The sequence below is a fragment of the Rhincodon typus genome, chromosome 7, assembly GCF_021869965.1.
Source record: "Rhincodon typus isolate 14 chromosome 7, sRhiTyp1.1, whole genome shotgun sequence".
Taxonomy (NCBI): domain Eukaryota; kingdom Metazoa; phylum Chordata; class Chondrichthyes; order Orectolobiformes; family Rhincodontidae; genus Rhincodon; species Rhincodon typus.
In genome coordinates this window covers 59,935,584-59,958,966 of record NC_063338.1, presented here as the reverse complement: position 1 = coordinate 59,958,966, position 23,383 = coordinate 59,935,584, and the positions used below count along the sequence as shown (strand labels likewise).

At 43.4% G+C, this 23,383-nt stretch overlaps 1 protein-coding gene across 2 annotated transcripts in view; it reads left to right on the top strand.

Annotated features, from left to right (window-relative positions):
* Nucleotides 1–154: 154 nt before the first annotated feature.
* Nucleotides 155–23,383, top strand: part of spc25 (SPC25 component of NDC80 kinetochore complex) — a 42,250-nt gene continuing 19,021 nt past the window's right edge. The window contains exon 1 of one of the 2 annotated variants that reach the window (XM_020526325.2): nucleotides 155–513. The gene's annotated coding sequence lies outside the window, so the exon portion shown is untranslated. Of the gene's footprint in view, nucleotides 514–8,521; nucleotides 8,541–23,383 lie in introns of those variants that run through there. The other variant, XM_048598804.1, reaches the window with a different exon arrangement.

The following is a 23,383-nucleotide window of genomic DNA, read 5'->3' as shown; positions in this document are numbered from 1 at the left end:
CCCACCGCCAGTCCCCGCCCCTCGGCCACCTGGAACCGCTCCCACCGTCAGTCCCCGCCCCTCGGCCACCTGGAACCGCTCCCACCGTCAGTCTCCGCCCCCCTCTGCCCCGCCATTCTGGTCCCGCCTCCCAGTCCGTCGCCTTACAACAGCTCTCTTTCTTGTTTACGGCCAGTTGGCTTCCGGTCGCAACTTGTCTTCTGTCGGAAGTTAATTCGCTGACGCTCACCTCTGGGTTGTACCAACTCGTGATGTTTGTTTTCGTAAAATCACCGTGCAAACCTTAAATCCTCTAAAGATCACTTAAAATCCTCTCACTCTCTCGATTATCTCTCTGGACTGTCGAGGTGGTAAATGCTGTCTCTTTTGACAGAGGAATAAAAGACAACACAACACACTCCTCCCGCGGCTCTCTCACATTTAGTGCCTTCCACTTTGGGCGCCACCGTTCAAATTTGAAAAAAAACAGAAGAGGAGAAATTCACCGAGAGAAAGAAAAAAAATCACTGAGAGGTAAGAAATCGCTGTTCGGAGAGGGGAAAATCATCAACGGGGAGAATGAGGGAAAACAAAGGAGAAAGATATTAAAGCATCAGTGAGAGAGAAAAACAGCATGAAGCGAGAGAATGAGGGAAAATCACCGAGTGCTCAGTGAGGAAAAAATACAACCAAAATGATAAAGAAATCACCGAGAGAAAAACATCCAGTGTAGAGAGAAAAACCGAAAGAACTGCGGATGCATTAAATCAGAAACAAAAATAGACGGGTGTTTTTGTGTATTGGAGGGACGGGGCATGGTGTGTGGGTGTGGAGGCGAGGAGAATATCACCAAGACGGGGGCGGGAATAACTAGGAGAGAGAAAATAACCGGAGTGAGAGATACCTCTTGCTAGGATACGATGTGAGAGAGACAGAGAGGAAAAGAAAACAAGAGGAGACTGAGGAAATCGCCAAGACGTGTGTGTGAGAGAAAGTCACAGTGAAGGCAGAGAAAATCACCAGAGATAGAGAAAATCGTCAGGAACAGAGCGTGTGAGGGAAAATCGTCGGGAAGAGATTGAGGCAAAATAAATCACTGGGAAGAGGGTTTGAGAGAGAAAATCGTTGAGCAGAATGTGTGCAAGCGAAAATATGAGAGAGAAAAATCACCGAGAAAAATGAGAGAAAATCAAAGAGGAAAGAGAAAATCAGTGCCAAGAAAAATGTGAGATAAAATCACCCAGGAGCGAGTCAGAGAGCGAAAATCACCGAAGATGGAGAAAATCATCAAGAAAAGAGAGAGAGGAAAAAAAATCACCTGGAAGAAAGTGTGTGAGAGAAGTTTGGGAGGACAGTGAAAAAAGAAATCACTGGGGAGAGGGTTTGAGAGCGAAAATTTGCCGAGGAGAATGTGTGCGAGCGAAAATCACCGGGAAGAAAATCTGCGACAAAATCGCTGAGGAGAGAGTAAGAGATAAAATAAAAATGGCTGGGAAGAATGTGTGAGAGAGAAAACAAACATTGGGGAAAAAATGTGAGATATAATCGCTGAGGAAAGAGTGAGAGAGATAAAATAAAAATCACCGGGAAGAATGTGTGTGAGAGAAAACAATTACCGCGCCGACGGTTTGAGAGAGAAAATTACCGACAAGACCGTGTGAGAGCGAAGATCACTGACAAGAGAGAAAATCATTGGGAAGAAAAGCTGAGAGGAAAAAAAAAGAAACGATCGGGAAGAGAGTTTAAGAGAAAATAAAAATCACTGGGAAGAAAGTGTGAGAAAAATTACTGGGACCAAAGTGAGAGAAAATAATAATTGAAAAGAGGGTTTGACAGAAAAAAATCACCGGGAAGAGTTTGAGAAAGAAAACACCGGGTAGAAAGCTAGATAAAAAGAATCTCAGGGAAGAAGTATTATGAGAAACAAAATCACCAGGAAGAGGGATTCAGAGGGAAAATCACCGGGGAGAGAGAGAGAGCTAGAGAACCACCAGGAAGAGTGTGTGAAAGAAAATCATCGTGAGGAGTGATGGAGCGAGTCATCTACAGGCAAGTGAGAAAGCAGATCACTGAGAAGACAAACCGAAAATCACCGAGATGAAAGCGAGGAAACAGGGAGACAGAGAAAGCAAGTCTCTGAGAGGAGTTCGATACAGCGAGCAAAGAGACAGAAAGCCAGCGATAGGTGTGCGACCAAGGGTGTAGCTCACCGGTGGGGGCGGGGAATAGGATGGGATTCACTGATAGGACCGGGTAAGAAAATCATGGAGGAGTTTCAAGGAGAGGAGACCCAGAGAGCAAATCAGCGAGAGGAGAGATTCAATAAGAAGACAATATCACGGAGAGGAGAGAGAGAGAAGATTGTTGAGAAGAGACAGGAAAGGTCACTGAGATGAGAGTGATTCATCAAGAGGAGAGTATGGGAGAGAGAAAATTGCCCAGAGAACATTTAACAGAGAGAAGAGAGATTCAGCGAGGGGACCATCTGAGAGTGAAGCACAGAGAGGGAATAGATCACCAAAGGGAGGGAGAGGAACCTACTAACATTTAGGAGATGGTTTGAAGCAAAATTTGCAGCAGAGAGTGACACAGAAAGATTTGGCAAGAGGAAAATCTGAGAGAGAATCAATGAGAGGTGTGTGTGAGAGAGAATGAATCACTTTGGTTCGAGACAGAAAATCCAGAGAATAGGAATTGACCAAAAAGAGGTCAATCGCATTCAGAAATATCTAACACCAAAGTTGAGACTAGGAGATGCATAATATTAAAGGTCAAAAATTAAACAAAGCATTGCGGATGCTGGGGATCCAAAACAAAAAGAGTCATGGTGCCGCCCTTCAGTAAACTTGTTTGCATACGCATTTGCTCGGGGATTTGGAGTCATAGGGCATGGAAACAGACCCTTTGGTTGAACTCATTTGTGCAGACCAGACATCCTAATCTGACCTAGTCCCATTTGCAAGCATGTGGTCCGATATCCCTCTCAACCCTTCCTATTCATGACATCCAGACACCTTTTTTTCTAATAACCTATTTTTCTAATCAACCTGTTCAGAAATGTTATCATGCACCTCTGGAGCAGGTAGGAGTTGAACCCAGGCCTCTTAAGTCCAGTGAAGTTATACATTTCAGTGTGAAAAATAGTAAATAGTGTATTTTTTAAATGGTGATTAAGTTGTAATGGTGGATGTACAAAGGGATTTGGATGGCCTTTTACACTAGTCAATGAAAATAAACTGGCAGCCTCAGCAAGCAATTAGGGAAGATACTGGTGTGGTCGCCTCCATCACAAGAGGTTTTGCATTCAGAAGAAGGGATGTCTTACTGCAAGAATGTAGGGCTTTGCACACCTTGGTGAGATTGGCCTGGAGGATTGTATGTCATTTTTGGTCTTGCTACCTAAGAAAGCTATAATTGACATAGAGGGAGTGCAGCAAAGGTTCACATGGCTGCTACTACGGATGGCAGAATTGTTGTACGAGGAAAGATTGGTTTGACTCTGAATTCACTAGAATTGAGAAGACTGAGAGACGATCCGATTGAGAGGTATGAAGTTCTAAGGCTAGATGCAAGGATAATCCTCTGCTGGAGGAGTATAGAGCCAGGGCTCACAGTCAGAAAACATGGTAGGACATTTTAAGGGTGAGATGAGGAAATATTTCTGCACTTAAAGGTTGGTCAGCTTGTAGAATTTGCTACCCAAAATGCCATGGAAGCAGGCTAGCAGAAGATATTCAAGAAAGATGTTGATTTTTTTTTTTGGCATGAAAGGCATCAAGGGTTGCAGAGAGAAAGCATGAATATGATGTTCAGGTAAAGGGTCAGCCATGATCACATGGGATGATAGAGAAGATGTAAAGGGCCGAAAGGCCTACTCATAGTTTTTATGCTTCTTTGCTTTCTATTAAGGGTGGAGCAGACTGGGAGGATAAAATGTCGTCCTTCTATTCCTGAATCTTACGTTTCTATATGAGGCAGAATCGCTGAGGAATGTGAGAGGAAGAGAGAAACACCAAGATGAGAGGATGAGAGATAAAAAACCCCCAGAGTTAGAGAGGAAATCACTGTGAAGGGAGAGGAAATGTCAGAGATAACAGGCTGTAAGAGAAAATAACCAAGATTATAGAGTGAGAGAGAACATCACCGAGATGAAAGAGACAGACAATCAGTAAGAAGAGAGGGAAAATTGCTGAGTGGGAAGTGAGAGAGCGAGGAAAACACTCAGAGGAGCGAGACAGGGAGAGAAGATCAACGAGATACAGAGATTGACTAAAAGTTGAAGGCAAAAATCACTCACAGGAGAAAGTGAGGGAGAGAATCACTAGAGAAGAGAGAAGGAAAATCACTGCGAAACTTGAGACAGAAAAATGTTTTGAGAGGAGAGGGTGAGATGTAAAATCATTGAGAGCAGACGGAGAGGGACAATGCCTGAGGGGAGACAGAGAAAATCCCCAAGAGGATGGAGAGAGAGCAATGCATTGAGAAGAGAAAGAGGAAGAATTGCTGAGCAGGGAGAGAGAAAATTGCTGAGATAAGAGCAATTGACTGAGTGAAGATGCTGAAAATCAGGAAGAGGAGAGACAATCAATGAGATTGACAGAGAAAATCACCAAGAGGGGACAGATTCATTGAGAGGCGTGAGTGAGAGAGTAAATCCCTGAGAGCAGACAGAGAGAAAACCACTGAGAGGATAGCAAGAGAGAAAATCACTACACAGATTGGAAACATCTCCAAGATATGAGCAAGTCACTGAGACAAGGGTGAGTGATACTAATGCTCGGTCTGTCTCTTCTATTGGCAAATCAACACCAGGATAGTTCCAGAGCAATTCACTGAGAAGAGAGAGACAAATTCTCTGAGAGGAGAGGCTGAGACTCATAATCATAGTGAGGAGAATGCTTCACAGAGAGGGAGAGGACGGAGAGAGGGAATCCCTAAGAGGAGTTACACAGAAGCTCCTGGAGATATCCCTTTCAGATAGAGGGTCACCCAACGTCATATTGAATGATGGTACTGGTGCAAAGAGCTGAATGGCCTTCTAGTTCTGTGCATCTATGTTTTCCATTCATGACAGAGCAGGGTTGGAGGGCCAAATAGCCTATATCTATTTCCAGACCCAGTGTTTGAATGTGAGAGAGAAGCACCAAGAGATTTGAGAGGAAGAGACAATCACTAAGAGGAGAGGGTGAGCAAGAAAATCAAAAGGAAGAGATTGTCTCACTCTATCAGTGAGAAAATGGAGAGGAAATACCGTCACTCTATCGTCTCAGTGATTTGCTCTCTGACACTTATTGGTGAATCTCTGTTTCATTTCTCGGTAAAAGACACAGCATTATTTAAATCCACAGTTCTTTGTATTTTTTTTGTTGCTTAATGGAAGTGAGGAGGCAGTTGCAGCAAGCAATTGATACCAGATATGGAGGCATTGTCAAATGAGCAAAGATTAAAGAAGTTGGGACTCTATTTTCTGGAGTTGAGAAGAATGAAACATATAGGATTCTTAAGGGACTTGACAGGGTAAACGCTGGGAGGATACTTTCTCTTATGGGAGATACTAGGACCAGAGGACATAGTCTCAGAAGAGATGGTTGACAGTTTAAGACCGTGATGAAGAGGAGTTTCTTCTCTCGGAAGCTTTGAGTCTTTGCACTTTTGTGCCATAGAGCGGTGTGGGGGCAGAATCCTTGTGTTTATTTAAAGCTCAGATAGATAGAGAGATGCATAGGTCTTGATCAGTAGCAGAATCATAGGTTATTGAGGAAGGGCAGGAAAGGTAGATGTGAGAAATGTCAGATCAGCCATGATCCTATTGATTGGTGGAGCAGTCTCGAGAGGACAAACAACCAACTGAGGCTCTTATTTCTTATGATCTTAGAAAGGACAGCAAATGGTATGTTGCAAGAGGTTTTGCATTCAGAAATAGAGATTTTTCCAGGGTCTTGGTGAGATCGCACATAGAGTATTCCATGCAATTTTGGTCTCCCTACTGAACAAAAGCATTTACTTGCCACCGAGGAACTGCATCAAAGGTTCACTAGGCTGAAACTGTGCATGGCAGGATTATGGTATGAAGAGAGATCGGTTTGTATTCAGTAGAGCTGAGAAGAATGTGAGACTGTCTGAATGGAAGGTATAAAATTCCAAGAGGGCTAGACAGAATTGGTGTAGTGACGTTGTATCCCTTGGTTGTGGAGTCTAGAAATGGCTCACTGTGAATACATACCATGTGGAGAGTCCTAGGTGTAAGATGAGGAAAAATTTCTTCACTCAGAGAGTGATCAAACTGTGGAGGCAGGCTCACTGAGTACATTCAAGAGCGAGATGGATGATTTTTTTCAGATATTAAAGCATCAAGGGTTATGGAGAGAGAGCGTGCGTATGTTTTTGAAATGGAGGATCAGCCATGGTCACAGGGAATGGTTGAGTAGGTGCAAACAAGCCTACTGTTTGTTTCTATGATTTTCATTAATGTCAGAGCAGGTTCACTGGGCCAAAGGACCCTCTTCTATTGCTCAATGCTGCGTTTATATGTGAGAGAGAATCACTGAAGAGATGTGAGAGGAAAAGAAAACCACCGAGGAAAGAGTCAGAGGAAATCGCTGAGACGATACCGAGAGAGCAAATCACTGAGAAGAGCATCCACCCCAGAAAACAGCTAGAGAAAGGAAATTACCAAGAGGAGAAACAACAGGGAGAGGAAATCAGAGAGACGAGAGAGAAAGAGAATCAAACAATCAGTGAAAAGATATGTAGGGAGAAAATAGCTGAGAAGGAGGAGAAAAATACACCGAGAGGACTGGCTGAGCAAGAAAATTAGAGAGAAGAGGGGAAAAATATGGAGAGGAGACTCATTGAGACAAAGAGTGAGAGAAAATGTCTGAGAAGAAAGCAAGAGAGGAAATTCCTGAGAGGAGACAGCGAGAAAATGACCCAGAGGATAGCAAGAGAGAAAATGAGTGCGAAACCAGAGGAAGTATCACTGAAATGAGAGTGAGAAAGACGATTACCGAGAGGAGAGAGAGAGAGTGAGCCAATCACCAAAACGATAGTGAGACAGCAAATCACTGAGAAGTGACAAAAATTTTCCGACATTATCGAGAGGAGACAGAGAGAGAGAATGCCTGAGAGGAGACAGAGAGAGTAAAGCAACGACAAGTTAACGAGAGAGCAATCTGTTGAGAAGAGAAAGGAAATTGTTAAGGGACCGATTCACTGAGTGAAGGGGCGAACAGAGAAAATGACCAAGATGAGAGCGACAGAGAGGTGGAATATCACTAAGGAAAGAGAAAGTGAGTAAATCTCCCAAAGAAGAGAATAAACACATAACCGAGAGAAGGGAGAGAGAGAAAATCACTGAGAAGAGAGAAAGAGGGATTATCATTGAGCAGCGAGTGTGAGAGTGAGAAAAGCACCCAGAGGGCAGAGAGCAGGAGAATATCACTGAGAGGAGAGTGAGAAAATCACACTGAAGATTAAGAGAGAACGATTTTCACTAAGAGAAGAGGTGATGAAGGAGGAAATTCCTGAGAGGAGAGAGTGAGAGAAAATACCTGAGGCGAGAGAGAAAATTGCTGACCGGAGCCGGTTAATGAGAACAAGTCAGCAAGAGGAGGGAGATTCAGTGAGAGAAGCATCCGAGAGAGAGAATCAGTAACATGACTGGGTGAGAGAGAAAGTCCCTGAGAAGAGATGGAAAGAAAATAATCACCGAGAGAGAAAATGATTGAGATGAGAGAGAGAAAATCACCACGAAACGAGAGTAAGCAAAGGGTAGCAACAGAGTGAAAATCATTCAAAAGGGACAGAATGAGAATTGCTTAGAAGAGAGAGGGAAAATCACCGAAAGGAGAAAGAGGGAGAAACGAGGAAAACGAATTTGAGGAGAGGGAATAGATCACCAAGGGGCAGGAGAAATAGCGATTCACCTTTTGAAGAGGATGAGAAAGGAAATTACCGAGGAGAGAGAAAGAGAGCAAATCAATGGAATGGGAGAAATTCAGCAAAGGAGAGTTTGAGAGAGAGAAAATCATCAAGAGGCGATGAGTGATTGCAGATCATCAAGGACAGAGTGTGAGAAAGCCATCGTGAGGAAGACTGTGAGAGAGAAAATGACCATGAGGAGTGAGAGGGAAAGAAAATGAGCAGAGGAGCGTGTTTCACCCAGAGATGGGGTAAGAGAAGGAGCAAATCAACGAGCGGAGAGAGATTTCACTGAGAGGGGAGAGTGAAATGGAAAATCACTAAGCTGAGAGAGAGAGAGAGAGAGGTGACTGAGGAAAGAGAAAAAGGAACTAACACTTCCATGTTTGCTGACAACTCAGAGCTCGTTGGATTATGAGTTGTATGGAAGATGCAATACTTACCAGTTTGCTGTCGACATAGGTGAGATTGACAGTTGTCAGGTGGATGCAAAGGAGGCCTCCGTGTGATCAGCACAAGCTAAGTATGTGGGCAAAGATGACACATGAGGCATTATGTGGATAAATGTGAAGGGCTACGTTTGCACGTGAAGAACAAGAAAGCACATTACTATTTGACTGATGATGCAGTTCAAAATGCAGGTGTGTATCCTTGTACATCTGTCAATGAAAGCAAACTAGCAGCCATACCAAGCAATTGAAAAGGCGAATGGTAAGTTTGTCTCTATTGCAAGAGGTTATATGTTCAGAAGTAGAGAAGCCTTACTACAGGTTTATGGGGACTTGGTGAGACTGCATCTGTAGAATATTCTGTGGTATTTTGGTCTCCCTACTGAAGAAAAGAAGATGCCTTTGCCTTCAAGGGAATGCTACAAATGTACACAAGACTGATACTGTGGATAGTAGGAGTATAGTACGAGGAGAGATTGGTTTGACTGTGCCTATATTTAGTAGAGTTGAGAGGAATAAAATGGTATAAATATCTAACAGGGTAGACAAACTAGTTTTGGCGAGGATGTTTCCACCGGTTGAGCACTGTAGATCAAAATCACAGTCACAATACAGGTTGGGTCATCTGAGGACTGACTTGAGGAAACATTGAGTGAAGAAAAGAGAGGTCACTTTGGGGAACTTGCAACCACAATGTTGTGGACGCAGGCTCACTGAGTACATTCTAGAAAGAGATTGACTTTTATTTTAGGTGTTAAAGGCATCAGGATTATGGAAAGAAAGCATGTACATGGAGGGTCACCCATGTTCATATTGAATGGCAGTGCTGGCGCAAAGAATGGCCTTCTCCTTTTTCTGTGTGTCTCTATTTTCTATTCATGACACAGCAGGTATGGAGGGCTAATTAGCCTGTATCTATTTCCAGACCCCGTGTTTGAATGTGAGAAGCACTGAGAGATTTGAAAGGAAGAGAGAATCACTAAGAGGAGAAGGTGAGAGAGAACATCACCCGGAAGAGATAGAGAGTGAAAAAATCAGTGAGAAGACAGAGGAAATGTCGCTGAGATGATACAGGAAAAATCACCAAGATGAGAGCAATTTTTTGAGGAGAGGATGAGTGAGGAAATTGCCGAGAGTAGTTGAGGAAGGAAGTAGATCATTGAGGGCTGAGAGACAAAGTGATTCACCGATAGGAGAGGGCGAGAAAGAAAATTACTGAGGAGAGAAACAGAGATTCACCGAGAAGAGCCAGCGACAGCAAATCACTGAGACGGTATAAATTGACCAAGAGATGGGGTGAAAATGGAAGCCACTGAGGTGTTGGAGGAAATCATCAACATTTCGAAGCTTGGTGACAACACAGAGGTAGGCAGGATTGTGCGTTGTGTGAAAATGTAATATTTAAAAGTTTGCTGATGACATGGATGGGATTGAAAGTTGTGAGGACGGTGTGTGGAGTCATCAGAGTGATCTAGACCATTTGAGTATGTGGGCAGAGACCAGGCACATGTGGTATAACATGGATAAATGTGAAGCAATACATTTCAGTGTGAAGAACAAAAGGTCACAGCATTATTTAAATCTGCAGTTCTTTTTCCTTTGTTGTTCAGTGAAAGTGAGCAGTTAGTCACAGCAAGCAAGTGATCCCAGATATGGAGGCATTATCTTATGAGCAAAGACTAAAGAGGTTGGGACTCTATTTTGTGGAGTTGATAAGAATGAAACACATCAGATTCTTAAGGGACTTGGACGGGGTGAATGCTGAGAGGATACTTTCCCTCGGGAGATACTAGGTACAGAGTACATAGTCTCAGAATAGAGGGTTGACAATTGAAGACTATGGTAGGGAGGAAGTTCTTCTCTTGGAGGCTTTCTGAGCCTTTGGATATCTGTGCCACAGAGAGCTGTGGCCGCAGAATCCTTCTGTTTATTTAAAGCTGAGATAAATAGAGAGATGCATGGATTCTTGATCAGTAGTAGAATTAAAGGTTCTTAAGGAAGAGCATGAAAGTAGATGTGAGAAATGTCAGATCAGACATGGTCCTATTGAGTGATGGAGCAGTGTGGAGGGTACAAACGGCCTACTGCTGCCTCTATTTCTTATAATCTTAGAAAGGACAGCAAATGGTATGGTGCCAGAGGTTTTGCGTTTAGAAGTAGGGCTTTTTCCTAGAGAGAATGACATTCACTGCAGAGAAGAGAGAGAGAAAGGAAATTACCAAGAGGAGGGGCAACAGAATGAGAAAATCACTGAGGGGATAGAGCGAGAGAGAGTCAAATAATCAGCGACACGATAGGGAGAGAGAAAATTATTGAGAAGGAGGAGCAAAATTCACAGATGATATTGAGGACACAGGGTGAAGACTGACTGAGTGCTGAGGGATTGACTGCCATGCTAAGACGAGAAGACAAATTCCCAAGGTAGGAGAATGAGAGAAAATCACTAAGACAAGAGGCTGGGAGAGACCATAAACAAAAGGAAAGAGAACATCACCCGAGAAGAGGTAGAGAGAGAGGGAAAATCACTGTGTAGGGAGAAAGAGAGTGTGACGAGAACTCCCAGTGTCTGGAGAGAGGAAGAAAGTCACCGCGCTGTGGAGATTGACTGAAAGGAGTAGTTGAGGGAGAAAATTTCCCAAAGAGGATTGTGGGAGAAAATCACCCAGAAAGGAGGCTGAAAGAGAAACTCATCTAGAAGAGAAAGTGAGGAAGAGAATCGCTTGAGAAGACAGGGAAATAATCACTAGAAACCTTGAGCTAGGGAGGGAAAATCACTAAGAGGACAGCGAATCACTGAGAAGAGAGAGGGAAAATGAATGAGGATGTGTGTTTGTGAGAGAGAGACAGACAGACAGACAAGACAGAAAAACACCAATCCGAAAGAGATTCACATAGAGGCAAGAGTGAGAAAGAAAATGCCCGAGAAGATAGCAAGGGAGGAATTTCATAAGAGGAGACAGCAAGAAAATGACCTAGAGGATTGCAAGAGAGAAAATGACCAGAGGAAATATCACTGAGATGAGAGTGAGAGAGACGATTACTGAGAGGAGAGAGAGTGAGCCAATCACCAAAAGGATAGTGAGAGAGCAAATCACTGAAAAGCAACAAAAATTCTCCGAAATTATCGAGAGGAGAAGGCTTCAGCGAGAGGAGAGGACAGGAGACAGAGACAGAAAATGCCTGAGAAGAGACAGAGAGAGTAAATAAACGAGAGCAATCTGTTGAAAAGAGAAAGGAGAAGAATCGTTAAGAAGTGGGAGAGTAAGAAAATTGCCAAGATGAGAGTGACAGTGGGAGGTGGAATATCACCAAGGAAAGAAAGAGTGAGTAAATCTCCCAATGAAGAGAGTGAACACATAATGGAGAGAAGATAGAGAGAGAATAACACTGAGAAGAGAGAAAGAGGATTAGCACAGAGTGTGAGAGTGAGGAAAAACACCCAGAGGGCAGACAGCAGAAGAATATCACTGAGAGGAGAGAGGGATAATCACACAGAAGATTAAGAGAGAGCGATTTTTCACCAAGAGAAGAGAGATTCCTTGAGAGGTGATGGAGCAGGAAATCCCTAAGAGGTGAGAGTGAGAGAAGATACCTGACGGGTCAGAAAATTGCCAACAGGAGCTGGTTAGAGAGCAAGTAGGCAAGAGGAAGGACATTCAGCGAGAGAAGCATCTGAGAGAGAGAATCAGTGACATGACCAGGTGAGAGAAAAAAAACCGAGAAGAGAAGGAAAGAAAGAAAATCATCACAGAGAGAAAGTGATTGAGATGAGAGAGACAAAAATCACCATGAAACAAGAGTAAGCAAAGGGTGGCGACAGAGTGAAAATCATTCAAAAGGGACAGAAGGAGAATTGCTTAGAAGAGAGAGGGAAAACCACCAAGAGGAAAAGGAGGGAAGAAATAGGAAGACGAGTGTGAGGAGACTGAATAGAACACCAAGGGGCAAGAGAAAAAGCGATTCATCTTTTGAAGAGGATGAGAAAGAAAATTACTGAGGAGAGAGAGATGCTTTACTACAGATTTACAATGACGTGGTGAGACTGCATTTGTAGAGTATTCTGTGCTATTTTAGTCTCCCTACTGAAGAATAGAAGATATTGTTGCCCTAAAGGGAATGCAGCAAAAGTAAACTAGGCTGATACTGTGGATAGCAGGACTATCGTACAAAGAGAGATTGGTTTGAGTGTTCCTGTATTCAGTAGAGCTGAGAGAGTGTCTGATTGATTGAAAGGTATAAAGTTCTAACAGGGCTAGATGGACTGGTTTCGTGAGGAAGTATACCCTGATTGTGGAGTCTAGAACCAGGGCTCACAGTCAGAATACAAACAGTGTGGGTTATACTGTGAGTGAGATCAGGAATGATTTCATCACTCAGTGTTGTCAACCTGTGGAGGAGGCTCACTAAGTACATTTGAAAGAAAAATGAATGATTTTTTTTTCATATATTAAAGTATCCAGGGTTATGGAGAGAGAGTGTGCATACGGTTTTGAAATAGAGGATCTGCCATGGTCACAGGGAATGGTTGAGCGGGTGCAAACCAGCCTACTGCTTATTTCTGTGATTTTGATTAATGGCAGAGCAGGCTCAGAGGGCTAAAGGACCTTCTTCTATTGCTTGATCCTGTGTTTTTCAGTGAGTGAGGATCACTAAAGAGATGTGAGAGAAAGAGAAAATCACCAAGGAGAGAGTCAAAGAGGAAATCACTGAGACGATAGCAAGATAGCAAATCACTGAGAACAGCATTCATCCCAGACAACAGGGAGAGAAAGGAAATTACCAAGAAGAAAAGTGGCAGAGATGGAAAATCAGTGAGAGGAGTGTGAGAGTCAAACAATCTGCGAAATGATATGGAGGAAGAAAATAGCTGAGAAGGAGGAGGAAAATTCACCGAGAGGACTGGGTGAGAAAGAAAATTACTGAGAAGAGAGGGAAAATATGTACAGGAGACAGATAAGACTCACTGAGCACAGAGGGATTGACTGCCATGCTCAGATGGGAAAAGAAATTCCCAAGATGGGAGAGTGAGAGAAAATCACCAAGACAAGATGCTGAGAGAGACTATAACCAAACGGAAAGAGAACATCACAGAGAAGAGATAGAGTGAGAAAGAAAGTGGGAGAGATTGTCACTCTCTCTTCTCAGTGACTTTCACCACAAGAAGAGGGAGAGAAAGGAAATGACCAAGAGTAGAGGTGACAGAGAAAGAAAATGACTGTGAGGAGAGAGAGAGACATTCACTGCAGTGAAGAGGGAGGAAAGCAAATTACCAAGAGGTGACCAAGAGAGAAAATCTGTGAGAGGAGAGAGAGGGTCAAATATTGAACGAGACGATATGGACGGATTAAATTGCTGAGAAGGAGGATCACAAATTACCCTAGAGGGTATTGAGGACACAGGGAAAGACTCACTGAGTGTAGAGAGATTGGCTGCCATGATAGAATGAGAAATGAAATTCCCAAGATGGGAGAATGAGAGAAAATCATGACACAACGCTGAGAGGGGACATAACGAAAAGGAAAGAGAACGTCATCTGAGAAGAGGCAGAGAAAGACGGAAAATCACTGAGCACGGAGAGAGAAAATGTGAGGAGAACTCCCAGAGTCAGGAGAGAGGGGGAAAGTCACCGCGATGCAGAGATTGACTGAAAGGCGTAGTTAGGGAGAAAATTACCCACAGGGGAGGATGGGAGGAAATCACCCAGAAAGGAGGCTGATAGAGAAATTCACCTCGAAGAGAAAGTGAGGGAGAGAATCATTTGAGAAGACAGGGAAATAAACACCTGATAGCTTGAGCAAGAGATGGAAAATCACCAAGAGGAGAGCAAATCACTGAGTGGAGAGAGGGAAAATGAATGAGGAGATCGTGTTTGAGAGAGAGACAGACATAAAAACACCAAGTGGAAAGAAATTCACTGAGAGGCGAGACTGAGCGAGGATATCCCCGAGAAGATAGTGAGAGGAAATTCCTGAGAGGAGACAGAGAGAACATAACCCAGACGATAGCAAGAGAGAAAATGAGTGCAAAACCAGAGGAAATATCATTGAAATGAGAGTGAGAGGGATGATTGTCGAGAGGACAGAGAGAGAGAGTGAGCCAATCAGCAAAAGAATAGTGAGAAAGCAAATCACTGAGAAGAGACAAAAATTGTCGGAAATTATCGAGAGGAAAAGGCATCACCAAGAGGAGAGTAGGGGAGACAGAGAGAAAATGACTGAGGTAAACGAGAGAGCAATTTGTTGAGAAGAGAAAGGAGAAGAATTGTTGAGAAGAGGGAGAGTACAAAAATTGCGGAGATGAGAGCGATTCACTGAGTGAAGGGGCTAAAAGTGAAAATGACCAAGATGAGATAGACGGAGAGAGGGAGGAGCGATATCACTGAGGAAAGAGAGAGTGTCGAAATCTCCCAAAAAAAAACATAACTGCAAGAAGAGAGAGAAAGTCACTCAGCAGAGGGAAAGAGGGATTATCACTGAGCAGCGAGTGTAAGAGTGAGAAAAACACCCAGAGGGCAGAGAGCAGAAGATTATCACTAAGAGGAGAGAGGGATAATCGCAGAGAAGGTTGAGAGAAAGCAGTTTTCACCAAGAGAGATTCCTTGAGAGGTGATGAAGGACGATATCCCTGAGAGGAGAGAGTGACAGAAGATACTGGTGGGGAGAGAACTTTGCCGACAGGAGCCGGTTAGAGAGAGCAAGTCAGCAAGAGGAGGGAAATTCAGCGAGAGAAGCATCTGAGAGAGTCGATGAGTGACAAGACTGGGTGAGAGAGAAAATCCCTGAGAATAGACGGAAAGAAAGAAAATAATCACCGAGAGAGAAAGTCATTGAGGTGAGAGAGAGAAAATCACCACAAAACGAGAGTAAGCAAAGGGTAGCGACAGAGTGAAAATCAGCCATAAGGAACGGAAGAAAAATTGCTTAGAAGAGAGGGAAAATCACCGAGAGGAGAAGGAGGGAGCAACTAGGAAGACGAGTGTGAGGAGAGGGAATAGATCACCAAGGGGTGAGAGAAAAAGCTTTTCACCTTTGGAAGAGGGTGAGAAAGGAAATTACCGAGGGGAGAGAGAGAACAAGAGCAAATCAATGAAATGAGAGAAATTCAGCAAGAGGAGAGTTTGAGAGAGAGATTCATCGAGAGGCGGTGAGTGAGTGCAGATCACCAAGGAAAGAGGGTGAGAAACTCTTCCTCGCGGTGGCTATGTGAGAGAGAAATTGACCAAGAGGGGTGAGAGGGAAAGAAAATGAACAGAGGAGTGTGATTCACCCAGAGGTGAGGGTAAGAGAAGGAGCAAATCAATGAGCAGATCGAGATTTCACCAAGAGGGGATGGTGAAATGGAAAATTACTGCGCTGAGAGAGAGAGAGGTCACTGGGGAATGTGAAAAAGGACCCAATACTTCCATGTTTGCTGACAACTCAGACTGAAGTAGGATTGTGAGTTTTATGGAAGATGTAATATTTACCAGTTTGCTGACGACACAGGTGGAATTGAGAGTTGTCAGGCGGTTGCAAAGTGGCTTCAATGTGATCAGCAAAAGCTGGGTATGTGGGCAAAGATGGCACATGAGGCATTATGTGGATAAATGAAAAGCGCTACATTTGCAAGTAAAGAACAAGAAGGCACATTACTTTTTGAATTTGACTGATGACATGGTTAAAATGCAGGTGTGCATCCTTGTACATCCGTCAATGAAAATAAACCGGCAGCCATCGTAAGCAATTAGAAAGGCGAATGGTAAGTTTGTCTCTAGTGTGAGAGGTTACAATGTTCAGAAGTAGAGATGCCTTACTACAGGTTTATGGGGACTTGGGTGAGACTGCATTTGTAGAGTATTCTGTGCTATTTTGGTCTCCCAACTGAAGAATAGAAGATGTTGTTGCTCTAGAGGGAATGCAACGAAGGTACTCTAGGCTGATACTGTGGATAGCACGACTATTGTACGAGGTGAATTGGTTTGACTGTGCCTGTATTCAGTAGAGCTGGGAGGAATGAGAGTGTCTGATTGGAAGGTATAAAATTCTAACAGGACTGGATAGAATTGGTTTCGCGAGGAAGTATCCCCTGATTGTGGAGTCTAGAACCAGGACTCAGTCAGAATACATGCAGGATGAGGCATCCTGAGAGTGAGATGAGGAAAGAGTTCATCATTGAGTGTGATCAACCTGTGGAGGCAGGCTCACAGAATACATTCAAGAGCGAGATGGATGATTTTTTTCAGATACTAAAGTATCCAGGGTTATGGATAGAGAGCATGCAAATCGTTTTGAAATAGAGGATCAGCCATGGTCACAGGAAATGGTTGAGCTGGTGCAAACAAGCCTACTGTTTGTTTCTATGATTTTGATTAATGGCAGAGCAGGCTCCGGGGGGCCAAAGGACCTTCTTCTATTGCTTGCTGCTGCGTCTTTATGTGAGCAAGAATCATGGAAGAGTTGTGAGAGGAAGAGAAAATCACCAAGGCGAGAGTCAGAGAGGAAATCACTGAGATGATAGCAAGAGAGAAAATCACTGAGAAGAGCATTCATCCCAGACAACAGGGAAAGAAAGGAAATTACCAAGAGGAAAAGCGACAGAGAGAGAAAATCAGTGAGAGGGGAGAGAGACATTCAGCGCTTAGAAAAGGGAAAGAAAGGAAATTTCCAAGACGTGACCAAGTGACAACATCTCTGAGAGGAGATAGAGAGAGACAGGGTCAAATATTCAATCAAACGATATGGAGGAATAAAATTGCTGAGAAGGAGGATCATAATTTACTGAGAGGGTGTTGACGAGATCCGGAGAAGACTCACTGAGTGTAGAAGGATTGACTGCCATGCTCGGAGGAGAAATGAAATTCCCAAGATGGGAGAATGAGAGAAAATCACCAACATAAAAGGCAGAGATGGAACATAACCAAAAGCAAAGAGAAAGTCACCCGAGAAGAGGTGAAGAGAGAGGGAAAATCACTGAGGAGGGAGAGAGAGTGTGAGGAGAAATCCCAGAGTTGGGAGAGAGCGAGAAAGTCACCGCAATGCAGAGATTGATTGAAAAGAGTAATTGAGGGAGAAAATTACCCAAATGGGAGCATGGGAGAAAATCACTCAGAAAGGAGGCTGAGAGAGAAACTCACCTAGAAGAGAAAGTGAGGAAGAGAATCGCTTGAGATGACAGGGAAATAATCACGTATAGGTTGAGCAAGGGAGGGAAAATCACCAAAAGGAGAGTGAATCACTGAGAGGAGAGAGGGAAAATGACTGATGAGATTGTGTGTGTGAGAGAGAGAGAGAGAGAGACAGACATAAAAACACCAAGCGGAAAGAAATTTACTGAGAGGCGAGAGTGAGAGAGAAAGTCCCCAAGAAGATACTACAAGAGGAAATTTCTTTGAGGAGACAGAGAGAAAATGACCTAGAGGACAGCAAGAGAGAAAATGCCTAGGAAACCAGAGGAAATAGCACAGATTTGAGAGTGGGAGAAACGATTGCCGAGCGGAGAGGCAGAGGGTGGGCCAATCGGCAAAAGGATGGTGAGAGAGCAAATCTCTGGGAAGAGACACAAATTTTCCGAAATTATCAAGAGGAGAAGGCTTCACCGAGAGGGGAGTAGAGGAGATAGAGAAAATGCCTGAGTGGAGACAGAGGGTGTAAGTCACCGTAAGGTTAATGAGAGAGCAATTTGTTGAGAAGAGAAAGGGGAAGAATTGTTGAGAAGAGGGAGAGTAAGAAAATTGCTCAGATGAAAGCAATTCATTGAGTGAAGGTGCTAACAGAGAAAATGACCAAGATGAGAACGATAGAGAGAGGTGGAGTATCACCAAGGAAAGAGAGCGCGAGGAAATCTCCTAAAGAAGAGAGAGGACACACAACTGAGAGAAGATAGAGAAAGTCACTGAGAAGAGAGAAAGAGGGATTATCACTGAGCAGCGAGTGTGAGAATGAGAAAAAAACCCAGAGGGCAGAGAGCAAGAGAATAAAAGCAAAGTGTGCAGAGGACTGTGAAACTTTGCAGAGGAACATAGATACATTGAGTGAGTGGGCAAAGGTCTGGCAGATGGAATACAATGTAAATAAATGTGAAGTCATACATTTTGGTAGGAGTAATAGTAAAAAGGATTATTACTTGAATGGTAAAAAGTTGCAGCATGCTGCTATGCAGAGGGACCTGGGTGTCCTTGTGCATGAATCACAGAAGGTAGGTCTGCAGGTACAACAAGTAATTAGGAAGGCAAATGGAATTTTGTCCTTCATTGTTAAAAGGATTGAAATTAAAAGCAGAGAGGTTATGTTGCAGTTATACAAGGTGCTGGTGAGGCCACACCTGGAGTACTGTGTGCAGTTTTGGTCTCCTTACTTGAGAAAGGATGTATTGGCACTGGAGGGGGTGCAAAGGAGGTTCACTAGGTTGATTCCGGAGTTGAGGGGTTGGCTTATGAGGAGAGACTGAGTAGATTGGGATTATATTCATTGGAATTCAGAAGATTGAGGGGGGATCTTATAGAAACATATAAAATTACGAAGGGAATAGATAAGATAGAAGTAGAGAGGATGTTTCCACTGGCAGGTGAAGCTAGGACAAGAGGGCATAGCCTCAAGATTAGAGGGAGCAGATTTAGGACTGAACTGAGAAGGAATTTCTTCACCCAGAGGGTTGTTAATCTATGGAATTCCTTGCCCAGTGAAGTAGTTGACGCTAATTCAGTAAATGTTTTTTAAAAAAAAAAGGTAGATTTTTTTTGAACAATAAAGGAATTTAGGGATACGGTGAGAACGCGGGTAAGTGGATCTGAGTCCACGAAAGGATCAGCCATGATCTTATTGAATGGCGGAGCAGGCTCAAAGGGCCAGACGGCCTACTCCTGCTCCTAGTTCTTATGTTCTTATGTTCTAATATCACTGAGAAAAGAGAGGGACAATCACATTGTAGATTAAGAGGGAATGATTTTCACCTAAGAGAAGAGAGATTCCTTGAGAGGTGATGAAGGAGGAAATTCCTGAGAGGAGAGAGTGAGAGAAAATACCAGGGGAAAAAGAAAATTGCCGACAGGAGCCAGTTAGAGAGAGCAAGTCAGCAAGAGGAGGGAGATTCTGAGAGAGAGGATCAGTAACATGACCGGGTGAGAGAGAAAATCCCTGAGAATAGACAGAAAGAAAGAAAATAATCACCGAGAGAGAAAATGATTGAGATGAGAGAGAGAAAATCACCACAAAACAAGAGTAAGCAAAGGATAGTGACAGAGTGAAAATCATTCAAAAGGGACAGAAGGAGAATTGCTTAGAAGAGAGAGGGAAAATCACCGAGAGGAGAAAGAGGGAGAAACTAGGAATACGAGTGTGAGGAGACGGAATAGATCACGACGGTGCAAGAGAAAAAGCGATTCACCTTTTGAAGAAGGTGAGAAAGGAAATTACCGAGGAGAGAGAAAGAGAGCAAATCAACGAAATGAGAGAAGTGCAGCAAGAGGAGAGTTTGAGTGTGAGAATCATCAAGACGCGGTGAGTGAGTGCAGATCATTAAGGAAAGAGGGTGAGAAAGCCATCGTGCAGAGGAATATGTGAGACCGAAAATGTCCAAGAGGAGTGAGAGGGAAAGAAAATGAGCTGAGGAGCATATTTCACCCAGAGGTGAGGGGAAGAGAAGGAGCAAGTCAATGAGTGGAGAGAGATTTCACCGAGAGGTGAGGGTGAAATGGTAAATCACTGCACTGAGAGAGAGAGAGAGGTCACTGAGGAAGGAGAAAACGGAACTAATACTTCCATATTTGCTGGCAACTCAGAACTCGTCAGACTTCGGTCAAAGTAAGTAAACCGGCATCCATAGCAAGCAAATAGATAGGCAAATAGTAAATTTGTATCCATTGGTTATACATTGCAGAAGTAGAGATGCCTTACTACAGGTTTACATGGAATTGGTGGGACTGCATTTTCAGTGTATTCTGTGCCAGTTTGGTCTCTCCAGTGAAGAATGGAAGATATACTTGCCCTAGAGGGAATGCAGCAAAGGTACACAAGACTGATACCGTGAATAGTAGGAGTATAGTATGAGGGAAGATTGGTTTGACTGTGCCTGTATTTGGTAAAGTTGAGAGGAATAAAAGTGGGCCTGATTGAATGGTATAAACATCTAACCGAGCTAGACAAACTAGTTTTGGCAAGGATGTTTCCACCGGTTGAGGAGTGTAGATCAAAAGCACACAGTCACAATACAGGTTGGGTCATCTTCGGACTGAGATGAGGAAATATTGAGTGAAGAAAAGAGTGGTCAACTTGTGAAACTTGCAACCACAGAAAGCTGTGAATGCAGGCTCACTGAGTATATTCTAGAAAGAAATTGATTTTTGTTTTAGGTGTTAAAGGCATCAAGGTTATGGAGAGAAAGCATGTACATGACTTTCTGGTGGAGGGTCACCCATGATCATATTGAATGGCTCTGCTGGCGCAAAGAGCTGAATGGCCTTCTCCTTGTTCTGTGTGTCTATATTTTCTATCATGAGGGCCAATTAGCTTGTATTTATTTCCAGCCCTGTGTTTGAATGTGAGAGAGAAGCATTGAGAGATTTGAAAGGAAGAGAGAATCACTAAGAGGAGAGGGTGAGAGAGAACATCGCCCAGAAGAGATACAGAGTGAGAAAATCAGTGAAAAGACAGAGAGGAAATGTCGCTGAGATGAGAAAGGAAAAATCACCAAGACGAGCACAATTTTCCGAGGAAAGGATGAGTGAGGAAATTGCCGAGACTAGGTGAGGAAGGAAGTAGATCATTGAGGGATAAGAGAGCAAAAGCGATTCACCGATAGGAGAGGGCGAGAAAGAAAATTACTGAGGAGAGAAACCGATTCACTGAGAAGAGCCAGTGACAGCAAATCACTGAGACGGTATAAATTGACCAAGAGGTGGGGTGAAAGTGGAAGTCACTGAGGTGTTGGAGAAAATCATCAACATGTCCAAGCTTGCTGACAACACAGAGGTAGGTAGGATTGTGTGTTGAGTGGGAAATGCAATATTTAGAAGTTTGCTGATGACACGGATGGGGATTGAAAGTTGTGAGGATGGTGCATGGAGGCTCCAGGGTGATCTAGACCATTTGAGTATGTGGGCAGACACCAGGCACATGTGGTATAACGTGGATAAATGTGAAGCAATACATTCCAGTGTGAAGAACAAAAGGTCACAGCATTATTTAAATCTGCAGTTCTTTTTCCTTTGTTGTTCAGTGAAAGTGAGCAGTTAGTCACAGCAAGCAAGTGATCCCAGATATGGAGGCATTATCTTATGAGCAAAGACTAAAGAGGTTGGGACTCTATTTTGTGGAGTTGATAAGAATGAAACACATCAGATTCTTAAGGGACTTGGACAGGGTGAATGCTGAGAGGATCCTTTCCCTCATGGGCGATATGAGGACCAGAGTACATAGTCTCAGAATAGAGGGTTGCCAAGTGAAGACTGAAAAGGAGGAAATTCTTCTCTTGGAGGCTTTCTGAGTCTTTGGATTTCTGTGCCACAGAGAGGTGTGGCGGCAGAATCCGTGTGTTTATTTAAAGCTGAGATAGATAGATAGAAAGATGCATAGATTCTTGATCAGTAGTAGAATTAAAGGTTATGAGGAAGAGCAGGAACGTAGATGTGAGAAATGTCAGATCAGCCATGATCCTATTGAGTGGTGGAGCGGTCTGCTGGGTAAAAACGGCCTACTGCTGCTTCTATTTCTTACGATCTTAGAAAGGACGGCAAACGGTATGTTGTAAGAGGTTTTACGTTCAGAAGTAGAGATCTTTCCAGGGTCTTGGTGAGATCGCACATGGAGTTTTCCACGCAATTTTGGTCTCCCTGCTGAACAAAAGCATATACTCGCTATTGAGCAAGAATGTCAAAGGTTCACTATGCTGATACTGTGGATGGCAGGATTATGGTACGAGGAGAGATTAGTTTGACTGTGCCCCTATTCAGTACAGCTGAGAAGAATGAGACAGTATCTGATTGGAATATTGAGAGGAGAGAGGGATCATCACAGAGAAGTTTAAGAGAGCGCGATTTTCAGTGACATGACTGGGTGAGAGAGAAAATCTCTGAGAAGAGACGGAAGGAAAATAAATAATCACAGAGAAAGAAAATCATTGAGATGAGAGAGAGAAAATCCCCATGAAACGAGAATAAGCAAAGAGTAGCGACAGAGAGAAATCATTCAAAAGGGATGGAAAGAGAATTGCTTAGAATAGAGAGGGAAAGTCACCGAGAGGAGAAAGAGGGAGAAACTAGGAACATGAATTTGAGGAGAGGGAATAGATCACCAAGGGGCAGGAGAAATAGCAATTCACCTTTTGAAGAGGATGAGAAAGGAAATTACCGAGGAGGGAGAAAGAGAGCAAATCAACAAAATAAGAGAAATTCAGCAAGAGGAGAGTTTGAGAGAGAATCATCGAGAGGCATTGAGTGAGTGCAGATCACCAAGGAAAGAGGGTGAGAAAGCTACCGCAAGGAAGTGTATGTGAGAGAGAAAATGAGGAGTGAGAGGGAAAGAAAATGAGCAGAGGAGCGTGATTCACCCAGCGGTGAAGGGAAGAGAAGGAGCAAATCAATGAGCGAAGGGAGATTTCACCGAGAGGTGAGGGTGAAATGGAAAATCACTGCGCTGAGAGAGAGAGATAACTGAGGAAAGAGAAAAAGGAACCAATACTTCCATGTTTGCTGACAACACAGAAGTAGGTAGGATTGTGAATTGTATGGAAAACATAATATTTACCAGTTTGCTGATGACACAGGTGGAATTGAGAGTTGTCAGGCGGTTGTAAAGTGGCTGCAATGTGATCCGCACAAGCTGAGTATGTGTGCAAAGATGGCACATGAGACATTTTGTGGATAAATGTAAAGGGCTACTTTTGTAAGTGAAGAACAAGAAGGCACATTATTATCTGAATTTGACTGATGACGTGGTTAAAATGCAGGTGTGCATCCTTGTACATCTGTCAATGAAAGTAAACCAGCAGCCACAGCAAGCAATTGGAAAGGCGAATGGTAAGTTTGTCTCCATTGCAAGAGGTTATACGTTCAGAAGTAGAGA